Here is an 11,571-nt window from a genome sequence, read left to right as displayed (position 1 = left end):
ATATTTCATCACATGAGATTCACCGGAATTCTTGATCTATAGCTCTACTCCATTCTGTCTTCTTTCTTTTTCTGAGCCCTCAATTATATACTTAACACAGGATTTCACTGTGCCCAACATTCCTCTTATACTTGTTTCACTAATTTTTCACTCTTTCTATGCTTGTTTGAATATTTTCCTTTGATTTTTTTGATTTTTTTTTTGTTAATCCTCACCCGAGAATATTTTTTCCATTGATTTTTAAGGTGAGTGGAAGGGAGGGGGAGATGCAGAGAGAGAAATATTAACATGAGAGAGACACATCGATTGGTTGCCTCCTGTATGTGCCTCTACTAGGAGCCTGTATTGAGCCTGCAATCGAGGTCTTTGGCCTGGACTGGAATTGAACCCATGACCCTGCAGTCCATGGGCTAATGCTCTTACCACTGAGCCAAACTAGCTAAGGCCCTTTGACTTTTCCTTCCAGTTAACTAATAACCGTTTACATTATGCTTATTCTGCTCTCTGGCTCATCTGTGGGTTATTACTCTAATTATTGTCTTTTTTTCAGTTTTCAAATGTGCATTTCATTCTTTTTAATGGATGCCAATTTACCTATTTTCCCCTGTTTTACTTTGAACATGCTAATCAAAATCATTTTAAAATTTTTGTCTGTTAATGCCAACAATTGGATTATTGTGAATTTCTTTCCAGTGTCCCTCTTTACTCTTGATTTCTGTAATTATGCACAGTATGAAAATTGTAGGGACTCCAGATGATTTATCCAAGCCCAAAGAGTTGTCAACATTTCTTCTGCCAGGCAGATAAATGGAGCAGTGGCCAGTTATTGTAATCCAATCAGTGACTGAGCTGATCTAGTAGGCTCTACTGCAGGGGCTCCCACGCTTGCCAAGGCATAGATATGCAGAGCCTCCCACTGGTGTAGTCACAAGTACTAAACGCAGTCCTGGCAAGACTTCTGAGAATCCTGTTCCTCTTTTCAGAAGCTTTCTCCTCAGTCTTCACCTCCAATCTCATGTGCAACTTCAGGCATCGGCAGATGTCATGTGGGTGAAACCGGGCGTGGGTCAGCTTGGTGTTTCATCATTTATTTCTCACTGGGGTCTTGGTGCCGCCTGTCTCTAATATTTTTTTCTTTAGCCCCACAAGACTGCCGAAATTTCTGCTGGATTCTCTATCCCATGTTAGTGGTCCTCTGTGCAGGCAGAGCCCATGTTCTCAGCCTCTTGCTGTGTCTAGATTGGCAAATTCCCCCATTCTTCATCCCAGGGGAAGATGCACCCTCAAAAACTCAGCTTACAGCTTCCATGCTTTCTCCATCTGGGATCTTGAAGCTGCTAGTCTTGGTTTCTTTAGAAGCTCTCCAACAATTTTTAAGAAAAAATTTCCCTTGTGGTTGTCTTTTCTAATTCTTCTTGATAATGTTGGTCCACTGTGAGTTACTCCACCATAACTGTCAACTGAAACGGGTCATTATTTTTCGCCAATTACAAAAATAGTTGCATAGGGATGCAAGATCATTACTTGGTGACAAAACTAGACTTAGTAGTACTAGCCTACAAGTTCCTAGGCAGTCCAGCTAACTCTAAACCTATTCAATTTTTTTTAAAAGTGTTGTTCCAGAAAGAAGGCAGGTTCTACTAAATAGTTATATTACTTACAATATGGTTTGGAGACAGTTTGCCTATTTCCTTTTTGAGGTAGAAGTTAGTAGCAACAGTGAAAGCCAAAGAGTGATTCAAATAGCTAGTAAATTCGAGTTCGTGCTAACTCAGTGGTTCTCAACCTTGGCTGCACGTTAGAATCACCTGGGAATCTTTTTAAAATCCTGATTTCTGGGCCTCATCCTCCGGAAATTCTGTTTCTTTGTTACTAATGTTGTAGCCCCACCCCATAACAAAGAAACAGAATTTTCGGATGATGAGGCCAAGAAATCAGGATTTTAAAAAGATTCACAGGTGATTCTAATGTTCAGCCAAGGTTGAGAACCACTGTGCTAACTAAACATAATAAATTGGCAACCCCTTTCTTTACACTCATACAAAAGTAACTCTTTTCTGAACATAAGCAACCGATGACTTAGGAGTCATTCTGACTTACAAAGAAATCCCTCTTATAGGGAGAGAATATAGTGGGAAGTCTGAAACCTCTCTCTACTTAGAAACAAACTCCTTTGTTTTTCAAATTGTTACTCTGAAAAGCAACTGATATGTAGTCATATGCATATAATTGAGTTAACCAGTTAATTGTGCATTAGCTTCTTTTCTTATTGATATGTGGATGAAACTCAGAATATGTTTCTTCCAGAGGAAATGTTACAAATGGTGGCCAGTTGTTTTAGAAATGTCTTTAAATTAAAGTATACTGTTAAAGAACCAAATTAACTGTATTTCTGTGGATTAGCCTAGAATTTTTGTTGAATCTGTCTAGCGATGGATGGATGGATACTCAAAGTGAACTACATATATATACATATATACATATATACATATAATGCCATTTTAAAGTGGTTATATACTTTAGACAACATATTAGAAATCCCCCACTTGTGGGGATGCAGTCAAGTGGACATTGGAGAATGCCTGGAATTCCCTCTTTGCCTCCTTCCAGTCAGTGTCTGAGGTCCATTAGGAAATTTACTGAAGTTTGGTGAGAGTGAGAAACTGGCCGCTGTGGTGCTGCTGGCTCATTGTTTGGGCTGGCATTCTGATGAGTAATACTTTGATTCTCAGAAGGTGCATCATTACATGTCTCTTGGGGCCTGCCTTACAGCTTCTCAGCCCCACCCCTTAGGGAATCCCTCAATCAGTGGGAATGCGTGGGCACTTCTGAGAGGCTTTCTGTAGTTTCTCAGAAGGTCCAGGTGAGATGGAACCTCAGTTGCCATGGTGATGAACCCTGGAATCCTCTCACAAAGATAAAATTAGTTCATATTGGTTTAAATTAAATTGACTTATCTTAAGTAAACCTCATTTCTGCACTCATTACTTCTCAGATCCAGCTTATATTTAATAAATGTTTTCTTTTACATACTTGGAAGTACCTTTTCTTGTACCATTTATTGGTCTGTAAAAGTTGGTCATGTATAAGTTTGAAACAGAATAGAACACATGCATGATTTATGTAAGCTAAATTGTTTTCTTGTGAAATTACTGTTAATAGGCTTTTTACCCCTGAAATATTAGATTGTTAGGGACTATGGCAAGTGCGAATGCAACAAGAGCCTATATATCCTAATCAGCAGTTTTTTAGGTGTGTGAGCAATGATTCTAACAATTATATTTTACAGAACACAACTGGAACAAAACTGAGGCAGTCTGGTAGGATTACTATCTATCTATCTATCTATCTATCTATCTATCTATCTATCATCTATCTGTTATAATTGGAAGAGAGGAACAGCTATTTGTAGATGATTCTGCTGCTGGAGGAGTACATAGTACACGAGTGGGATTCCTCCGTTGTTCGTGGGAGTGGAGTTCTTGGAATTCTGCTGAAATAAGAATTTTCAGAACCCCCATGGGAGAGTGAGAGGTGGTAGAAGACTGTATTGGCATGGAGTTACATTCCTCACTTTCTAATGTCCCATTTCCCCCAAGCTAGAGCTGAAAGAGGGACAGCTGAGATGGCATCAATACTATTAGTAGATGAGTTTCTAGCCACAGCAAAATTTTATGTCTCTGTTGCTCACCAAACAATATTAAATATTATTATTCAAACTCCCTGTCATATAATATCTCTGATATTTTTTCCCTGTCTTAACTAACTAGCTTTTGATAAATCACAAATCACTATTTAAATATTAAGTAGTTATTACTTTGTGTTATAAAATAAAATTTCTGACCTTCTGTGGGGAGTAAAATATGATTGGTTTCCAATCCAATTAGTCTTAAGGGTCTGTGTGCAGTAAACTTTGGTAAAAGGACTCTGATGGAGGCCGAGCTCCCTGGAGCTCACTTATGGCTTTAACCTTCATTCATAAAAATCATAGGCTCCCTGAACTCATGTCCCTCCGATATTAGCAGTAACAAAAACAATTATTGTCCATTTAGATGTTTCTGGTGTGAAATACACTGCTGTTTTCTTCTAACAGGGAAATAGACAGTAGGGACTTGGCTATTTTAAAACAAAATTGAACTCTTGACCTGTGTTTGCAGGATTCCATGTTTCAAAGTCTGTGTATTTCTGAGAGATAATCCTACCCATAGCTGTCCATAGCTTTTAGTTATTATTCATTGCTCCTTAGAACAGGCTTTCTATATAAGCCTTTTTAAAATTTGCTCACCTACTATATATTTTACTCCTATATTCCAGGCCTACTTAAATGTAAACTACATGTGGTTTACTACCAGTCATGGGTTCAGGTATTTTCCACTGAGTATTTCTGTGTCTGTAAAATTCAGAGTTAGAAAACCCTCTCAGCTGTTATTATAAACACGTGTGTGAAAATGGTCATGGCGATGGAAATTGTGGTTCCCATAGCAGGGAGAAGAGTGCAGAGGGCCACTCACTGCACTGCCTCTCCAAGCACATTCAGGGATGCCCTGGGTCAGAATCTTTTAGAAGGGCTGATGAAATGCAGAACCTCATCTCAGGCCAACTCTTTGGGTGGAGCTGAGAAATCCAGTCACCAACTCTCTGGGTGATGCCTACAGGCAGTCCTCCCGTTACAATGGACTTGACACAGGTCATTTCATGGTTACGTCGCCATCTCCCATTTATTTATAAAAAAAAAGTTCTGTTGTTTCGATGTACGTACATATGTGCTTTATGTTTTTTATTATTTATTTACCACAAGTAAAGGTCAGGAATTGTTATCTTTCTTTTAAATTTGTTTTACTGTTTCACTTTATTACTGCTGTATATGTGCTCCATGTGCGTGAGGTAGGTGCTTATGTAGGTGGATTCCAACTTTCGGCGAACATCACCTTACCTGGAGCTGTAGGAAGAGATCTCCGACGTAACCCGAGGACCTACTGCATCCACAGTGAGCCACAATTTTGTAGAATGCTGTTTGAATAAAGCCTGTTTCTGTTGGAGTATGAACACATATAACAGATGTACAATGGCATTTTATTTTGTCTCTCTCTCTCCCTCTCTCTCTCTCTCTCTTTTTTTTTTTGTTCAAGCAGTTCTCTCTCAAACCATTTTAAAGTGCAGAAATAACAGAGACATAAAGATCTCCAAATACCAGGAATGTTTGCTATGGATTCTTTGGAGACTAAGACTTCCCCTTCTTCACTCAACAGGGGGCAGATGCCCGAGAAGCCATTTTGCCCCGGGAAGTATTACAAGTAGCTACCTGCTGTGTTAAACAGATTGCAAAACCTAGAGAAAAAGAACAGATTTTTTTTTTCCTAGTGGATAAAGCTAGAAGCTTTTGTCTTGCAGAGAAAGCCAGTGGAAGGCAAGCCTGTGACTTGGTGGGTCACAAAGTCTTCACTGTGATGCTCTTAATGATCATGCAAGGACAGTTAATGACATGAGCTGGGGCAAGTGTTACTGAAGCAGGTGCCTAATACCTGCCTGGTGTGCTCATTTCTTGGAATGGTCCTGTGGGTTGTGCTCACATGGGCTACTAAAATATGATACTCTCTGATATATTGCCATTTTTAATTTTAAAAATATCAGTGGTTCGCATAGTTTGGTGCAAATCATATCACCTGTAGAACTGCTAAAAGTCTGAATTCTGGGCCCCACTCTCAGGGATTCCTACAGTTTATTTTTATTTTTTAAATATATTTTTATTGATTTCTGAGAGGGAAGGTAAGGGAGAGAGAGAGAGAAACATCAATGATTAGAGAGAATCCTTGATCAGCGGCCTCCTGCACCCTCCTAATGGAGATCAAGCCCACAACCCAAGCATGTGCCCTGACTGACAAGAATTGAACTGTGACCTCCTGGTTCATAGGTCAATACTCGACCACTGAGCAACACTGGCCTGGTGGGATTCGTACAGTTGAAATGAGAACAGCAGTCTGTCATTTTCTTAGTGACCTGTGTTTCCCAGAGAGATGGACTTACAGGTGTTAGCTAAATGTAAACACATAGGTTATAGCACTATCAGTTCTTATGAGGATAATTTAAAAAATAGACATTGTTACAGCAAATACCTCACTGCTATAAAAAAATAAGGTCTAGACAATGCCTCATGTATTTCATACCAGAGACAGTATGCTGGAATTGCAGCATAGAAATAATTTGAATATTCCATTGCATATACAGTTGGTTAAATTGTATATTTACCTTATTATAATAGAACTAGAGGCCTGGTGCATGAATTCATGCACCAGTGGGGTCCTTCGGCCTGGTCTGCGGGATTGGGCCCAAACTGGCTCTCCGACATCCTCTCAGGGGTCCTGAATTGCAAGAGGGTTCAGGCCAGGCCAAGGGACCCCACTGGTGCACAATCAGGGCTGGGGAGGGACATGGGAGGTTGGCCAGCTGGGGAAGGACCTCAGGAGGGCTCCAGAGCATGTCCGGCCCATCTCACTCAGTACTGATAGGCCAGACCCCAGCAGCAAGTTAACCTACCATTCAGAGCGTCTTCCCCCTGGTGGTCAATGTCCTAGCGAGCAGTTGAGTGGCCTTATTATGCTTTGATTGGTTGAACAGACAACTGGATAACCGGACACTTAGCATATTAGGCTTTTATTATATAGGATTATATAGGATGTGGACTACAGGTGTCATGGTTTACTGACAGCATATCAGGAGTAAGGTTTTCAGATGAGCTTGATTGGGCATCATACACTTCTGAAAATGTTTCTTCTCAACAGAGGAAGCAGCTAAGGGATCTCTCTTGGCATGTGGCAGAAGTAGTAACTTAATTGAAGGGTCTCACTTCAGACAGACCTCCTGGTTTGTTTAGAGCTTTTAAATGTATCAGATAACAATACTGAAAACAGTGGCAACCGAGGGGAAGAGTGAATCCTTCCAGAACATCACTTCATGAATAGAGCATTATCGGAATGACCACATACACAATGACACACCTCACTGGCGCTGATGGAGAGCATTAAGGCAGGATGCGAAGGTCCACATTTTCCCATCATTCTGTAACAGCTGGGTGCAGAGGAGTAGAATTGCTTTTTTATTAAATACACGTATTCCACTAGCAATGTTTGCTTGGAATCTCTGAGAAAAAACGAAGGGTTATTTTTGTAATTTAAGGTTCGGTTTTCTGGAGTAATTGGGGAAACTCCTTTCTTAAATGGATTCAGATATTAGAATATATTAGCATATCTTCCTCCAAATATTTTGAAGAAAATGCCACTGCTATAAAAATACATGGAAAGAGCTAAGTGACCTTTGGAGCTTTTTTTCAGAACATTTCTGTGTTGTTGTTTTTTTAAATATCCTGTTGCCAAACGTCTAAAAGCCAATTCTTAAGCAATAATTACTCAATAGCATATCCTGTCTCATACACAATGATGAACTTGTTTTAATAGCCAGAATATAGATGTCAATTTCTTGGGATGATATTAATAATATTCATCTAATTACAGCTTGTTTTACCACTTGATGATCTTGTTCACAGACTTCCTTCCTTAACGATGTCTGCTTAAATGATAAACTATTTAAATTAGCCAGGCCCAGCACTTTCCATTTACCAAGAGTACCATCAGCTTACACTTCCTTTTCACTCTATGTCCCCAAAGAAAAAACCATGTTGAAAACATCATTTACTTTTGTAAAATTAATTTCAGCTATTCCATTTAGGAAGCCTCATTTTGAAATTCTCGCTCTTCTGTTTCTTATCTCAGTTTTTTCTTAAACCCAGCTAAGGTCTCTTTTGTCTTCTAATTCTTTCTCTGGTGCCAAGATCCAATGTTCCTTGGCCAGTGACTTGTTAGCATTTATGCGCCTCAACCACATTGGCTAGCCCCAGACTGTCCGCTTAGGACCTCTGTCTATAGTCATGTGCTCCTCCATGACAGGGATAGGTTCTGAGAAATGCATCCTTAGGCGATTTTGTTGTGCAGACATTTTAGCATGCACTCACACAAACCTAGGTGCTATAGCGCACTACTGTCACTGGATGGACTATGCTTTTATATGGCTGGCAGTGCAGAAGGTTTGCTTACACCAGCATCGCCACAAACACATGAGCAATGCATTGCTCTACCATAGCCACAGCATCACTAGGCTATACGAATTTTTTAGCTGCATTATAACCTCGTGGGACTGCTGTCTTATATGGGTTCCATTGTTAGCTGGAGGGTTCTGTGGTCCTTTGTTAACTGAAAGATTGTTATGTGGCACATGACTGTATTTCTAGTCATTCTGAGAGAGCATGAGGGCTCCCAGCAGGCATCAACGTCTTCACTGCCCCTCTGGCTCACAGTCCAAGGAGCAGACATTCCCTAGCAGAGGAGGCTCCAGAAGGTCTGCCGTGACTCACATCTGGAGCTCTAGTTGTATACTGTGGATGGACTGACTGTTGTAAGCTCAACATTGTTGTGGGAGAAATTGTCATGTCTTCCTAGGGAGTGGTTCATATTCTATTTATTCAGAAAAATTGCCATAGTGTGATTTCTGCAGTCTTTCCCTCTCTTTCATATGATTCTCACCTTGCCACCTGTCACTGATTATTAGGGATTTACAGAATCTGGGACAGTCTGAAACTCTTCCATGATCCCTTCCAGAAAATGGATGTTTCCTCTTTCTTCTGAAGTTTTGGGAGAAAAATATTTCTCAAATATCTATTGTATAAATTTAATATCTAGCTGAAGGTTTATTTTTGTCAGTGTTGGGGAGGGGAGAGAAATTCTGTTTTAGTTTTTATCAATCACAAGATTTTGACTGATTGATATTTAATACTTAAGGTAAATTAATAACTCATTAATTTATTTAAAATTTTTTTTATTGATTTCAGAGAGGAAGGGAGAGGGAGAAAGAGATAGAAACATCAATGATGAGAGAGAATCATTGATTGGCTGCCTCCTGCACGCCCCCTACTGTGGGTTGAGCCCGCAACGTGGGCACGTGCCCCTGACTGCAATCGAACCCAGGACCCTTCAGTCCACAGGCCGACATTCTATCCACTGAGCCAAACCAGCTAAGGCCTCACATTCATGTTTACAATGCTTCTGCTACTATAGAATTCTGACTTGCTTCTGTATTGAATAGTGTTTAGACTATACTCAGAACTGTTCTCTTAAGTGTATTTTATTACATTGTAATTTTTAAAATTGGCATTTCTTATATGTCTTATGTAGATGTAGTAGGCTGAATAATATCCCCCCAAACCCCTATTTCCTAATTCCCAGAACCTGTGAATGTTACTTTACGTGGCAAAAGGGACTTTGCAGACATGGTTAAGTTAAGGATCAGCAGAAAGGGGAGATTATCCTGGGTTATCTGGGTTGGCCAACACTAGTATCACAACAATCCTAATAGGAGGAGACAGGAGGAACTGGAGTTAGAGAAAGAGATGTAGTTCAGAAGCAGAGGCTGAAGTGACATGCTTTGGAGATGGAAGAAAAGGCTGCAAGCCAGGGAATGTAGGTGGCCCCTGGAAGCTGAAAATGGCAAGAAAACAGGTTGTGTCCTCAGAGCCTCCAGAATCAGCAGTCCTGCCAACACCTCAACTGTAGCCAGTGAAACTGATTTTGAATTTCTGACATTCAGAACTGTAAGATAATACATTTGTGTTACTGTAAGCCACTAAATTTATGGTAAATATTATACCAAAGGAAAGGACAGTAATACAGTCAGTATGAGAGTGTTAGATTGCCTTGCCTTAATGTCCACAGACAATACTTTACTGTACTTTAGTATGATTTGGACCTTGATTGGCAGACATTATTTTAAGCAGAGAATCTTGCTCAGCCGGTGTGGCTCAGTGGTTGAGCGCCGACCCATGAACTGGGAGGTCACGGATCGATTCTGGTCAGGGCACATACCCGGGTTGTGGGCTCGATTCCCAGTATGGGGCATGCAGGAGCCAGCCAATCAGTGATTCTTTCTCATTATTGATGTTTCTATCTCTCTCTCCCTCTCCCTTCCTCTCTGAAATCAAACATATATATGGCATAGAATCTTTGCAGAGTAAGGCAGTTTATATAGCTACAGTACCATGAAAATAAAAGTAATACTACCTTTTTTCTAGGATTATTAAAATACTAGAGGCTTGGTGCACAAAATTTGTGCACTTGGAGGTGGGGTGTCCTTCTGCCTGGCCTGCCCCCTCTTGCAGTCTGGGAGCCCTCGGAGGATGTCCGACTGCCACAGAGGCAAGAGAGGCTCCTGCCACCACCACTGCACTCGTCAGCAGTGAGCCCAGCTTTTGGCTGAACAGTGCTCCCCCTTTGGGAGCGCACTGACCACCAGGGGGCAGCTTCTGCGTTAAGCATCTGCCCTGTGGTGGTCAGTGCGCATCATAGCGACTGGTCGTTTCACCATTCGGTTGATTTTCATATTAGCCTTTTATTATATAGGATGATTGTTTGTTTAAATATGTGTGTGCTTATAAACATGGATATTTTAAATGCTTTATAAAGATTATAATTTCATTCTTACAGCTCTGAGAAATATGTGCTATTGTCCTAATTTTCTAATGAGGAAATTGAAGTTTAGTTGACAAAAAATTATTCAATTTCTAAATAATAGAGTTGAAATTCCAGCTATGGTGTTTCTGACTCCAATAGCCAAATATTTGTTAACTACCATATTGTATTGTCTTTTGTATGTTTGACATTTCTTGAAACATTTTGAACAAAATAACCTTGAAATGTCATCATTGTATGTGATTTTCCTGTTTTATCTCAAATGCTAAAGAAATGTTTTTCCTTTTTTTCCTCCTTTTTTTGTCCCTTCACATTTTGCTCTTGTACAGGTAACTGCTATGTACTGATAAAACCTCCTTATAAGTAGAGTGATTCTGATTTTGATATTCAAGTTCCATAAATTATAGCGTATGTGACATTTTTTTAAAAGCCCCTTTTAAGATTATGTTAATTACAGAATCATTCCTATAAAAGGACATAAAAACTGTAATATTGGACAAACATTAGAAAATAAGTACTGTACTTAAGAAAGGATACATGAGGAAAAAATACATAAAGGTTGGAAGTTCTGAATGAGATTTAAAATTGGGAGATGCTGAGTAGTTGATGCTTTGACATTAACTTTGTGCTTTATTTTAATAACAACTGTTGTAGATGAGGACAATAAAAATGCAGAGGGGTTGTAACGTTCCTCAAATTTCACTTCTATTTAAGAGTTGGACCAGAAGATAATCTCCTAGTTTACCTAGCATTTTGCCTACCTAGCATTTTGCCTAAACATGGTCAGCATTTTGCCTAAACTGTGGCTCATGAGCCACATGCGGCTCTTTGGCCCCTTGAGTGTGGCTCTTCCACAAAATACCACGTAAGGGTGCGCATACAGTGCTATTGAAACTTCGTGGCCCATGCGCAGAAGTCGGTTTTTGGCCTGGGCGAGTCTATTTTAAAGAAGTACTGTTGTTATTTGGCTCTGTTGACTAATGAGTTTGCCGACCACTGGCCTAGTACAATGAACTCTTTTCAGGCACTAGAGTAGTTTTTAGAGGAGACACACATAATA

The sequence above is a fragment of the Myotis davidii genome, unplaced genomic scaffold (assembly GCF_000327345.1).
Source record: "Myotis davidii unplaced genomic scaffold, ASM32734v1 scaffold225, whole genome shotgun sequence".
Lineage (NCBI taxonomy): Eukaryota > Metazoa > Chordata > Mammalia > Chiroptera > Vespertilionidae > Myotis > Myotis davidii.
Note: the sequence above shows the minus strand (reverse complement) of the source record.